This window comes from Dendrobium catenatum, unplaced genomic scaffold (genome assembly GCF_001605985.2).
Source record: "Dendrobium catenatum unplaced genomic scaffold, ASM160598v2 fragScaff_scaffold_665, whole genome shotgun sequence".
Classification (NCBI taxonomy): domain Eukaryota; kingdom Viridiplantae; phylum Streptophyta; class Magnoliopsida; order Asparagales; family Orchidaceae; genus Dendrobium; species Dendrobium catenatum.
In genome coordinates, this window is record NW_021319127.1 from 4,846,507 (window position 1) to 4,849,637 (window position 3,131).

Sequence of the window (3,131 nt, forward strand, 5' to 3'; positions counted from 1 at the left end):
ATATATATATATATATATATGTAGTGTAACTCTAATTATTAAATGATAGATTTATGTTGTAGATTGAACTATCGATTATTATAAATGAATTTTTGGAAATGAATATAGAATTGTAAATTGATTTATAAGTGATATATCATCAAAAAATTATCTTGACCGGGCATGAATCTTGAGGCAAAATCAAGCTGGAAACTTCAAAAATTAATTCGAGATCACTTGAACTTTGATTTTAGCAAACTTATAGTCAAACTGAGCGTCTCGGAAATACGAACTCAACGACACAAAATTCGACTCAATCCGAGCCCAAATGAGTCCAGATCAAGCATTCAAAGCGCTGTTGAAAAGTTCGAACCATAATTTGAGTTACCAAACAGTTTCCAAACATGACGTGCTTGCAGTCGAATCGAGCAGCTCAACGAGAAAAATCCAACGAGCTCAAGATCACCAAATTTCAACATCGTTAAAACCTTCAAATGTCAAACAAACAGTCCATGATCAAAGGATTCAATATCAGCCGTCCATCCAACCACTCCCAATTTACCCCTGATCTCTCACATATTTACAGGCCATGCCACTCCATAATATCTATAAAGAGACCCATCATTTCTCTTGAGAGGGAATCCAAGAAAGAAGAAGAGAAGAGAAGAAGAAGAAGAGAAGGATAGGAGGGAAGAACTCCTCCTCGACCACCGTCGGAGTTCTGCACGATGCCCAAGTGACACTAAAGTTCTGTCCGACACCCGAGTGACACTGAAATTTTGCCTGATGCCCGAGTGATGCCAGAATTTTTTCTAACGCTTAAGTGACACCAGAATTCTACCCAAGTGATGCCAGAATTATGTCTGACATTCGAGTGATGCCTGAATTCCACCTGATCTCTAAGTGACATCGGAACTCTGCCTGATGTTGTAACTGATTTTCAATTCGGAAGTGATTCATTGTAATCTGATCTTCCTAAATTTTAAGGATGAGTCAGCCTCTTGTACTTCAAGCAAATACTAGTGAAATTCTTTCAACTGGGCGTGACCCCATGGTTTTTCCCCTTTTAGGATTTTCCATGTAAAATTCCTAGTGTTATTTTCTCTCATGTTTGTGCTAGATATTTATACAATGCTAAGACGAAAATTTTTAACTCTATCGCCGTATATATTCTAGCCCACAACAGTTTGGCGTCGTCTATGGGAAACATTATCCCACAACTCTAAGTATTGCTATGATGGTCAACATGCACAACAGTCATATGGTTGGATCTTCTCGCTCCAACTCCCACTAATCTATAAATCAGTTTATGAATCATAGACGCCCGATATCTGCCTATTTCTACCCTGGGGGGAAAAATGCTACTGGAGAAGGAACCTCGGGACCTTCCTTAGAAGAAAGAATCTGAAAGATGAAAGAATCTCAGAATGAGATCCTTCAACTCCTGTGAGAGACTCGGTTTCCATCATTACCTCAACGGGAAGAGGTTCTTCTCCTTCGAGCTCCACCACTAGCCGAAGATATTTAACTTGAACATCTTCAAGCAGAGATTCCTCCTCCGCCAAGGAGGCATATAAAATCACATTAGGATAATAAACTTGTCGATACAACAAGTTATACACATCCTTCGCCTACAACTCGGCAACCTCGCATTCTTCCAGATCTCCCAGAAGACTTAGCCCAACCACACGTTACTGTTCTCCCTCGCAACACCCTATATCATAAATTGCGGTGATTAGTACGGGAAGAGTTCCTCGAAGGACGTGTGAGGCAAAATCTTCAACAACAGAACTTCTAGGAGTCATCACCTTTAATTGAATCCATTCTTCAGCACCTCATTCTGGTTGGCTTCAAACTACAAAGCATTGAGTCCTATGATGGGACGTCTGACCCGTAAAAGTATATCGACCACCATAGAACTACCATGCATATTCAACGAGGCTTAGATGCACTCCATTTTTAGGTTTTTCCTGCCACCCTTAAAGGATAGGCTCGAACATTATTCTATTTACTTCCATCCAAAATGATCCCTTTATTCGTAAAATTGGCCAAAGTATTTGTCGAATAGTTTGTAGTCAATCAAAGAATTACTAAGGATTCTTCCCACCTCTCCAGGACCCATTAAAATGAGGGAGAATCATTAAAGGAGTATTTTCAGCAATTTTTCACCAAGGCTCGATAAATTCCAGGAGTAGACCCTGAACTAATGAGAGGGGTCTTTCTTAGAGGCATTCATCCTGGCCCCTTCTATTCGACACTCATGCGAGATATTATTCATTCATATACTAACCAGATTCATTGTGTGGAGGTATAAATCTTGACAGATGAAGCCATAAATACTCACAGAAAATAGTTTAAGCAAACTAATAAGAAACACAAAGGTGTACTTAAAATAAATAATTCATCCTCACAATAAAATAAGTAAGAGAAGAATAATCTACCTCCTAGGCCTCCATTGTAGCGATGCAAAGCTCGACAGGAAAACGAGTATACCCCACTCAACATATCTAGATCAAATGTATTGATGGCCGCTAGAGATCAAGATATAGTGAAATAGCCAAATCCTTTGAAGTCGAACACATGAAATCCAGACAAGTACTGTCACTTTCATCATAGTCGTGGTCACACTATCGAAGCCTGTAAGCAATTCAAGGATGAGATTGAAAGACTTATTCGCCAGGGCTATCTTCTATAATTTATTCGAGATCCACCTACCCGAGAGAAAAGCTTCAGCCTGCTACAGGTCCTTTATATGGATTTAATAATCAACCTGTACGAGCATAAGGAATAATCAGTCTCCCAGTTGTACTTGGAGAATTTCATTGACAGACTACACACTCCATTCAGTTCATTGTTGTAAAGTTAGAATCGACTTACAAGGCTATCTTTGGGAGGCCACTCCATTCAATTTTTGGGATCATCGCCTCTATTCCTCACCTTAAGATGAAGTTTCTTACCCCAGTAGGAGTCAGTTTAATATGTGGAGATCAATAAACATCATAAATATGCTATCTTAGGTAGGTTAATATGCTATCTTAGGTAGGTTAAACCACACCCAATAGTTATCCTAAGTATCGAGGACTTTGATCTCCGGAGCAAGGATATCCATCAGAGAGTTTCCCCTATAGAAGACCACACTACTGTATTTATAT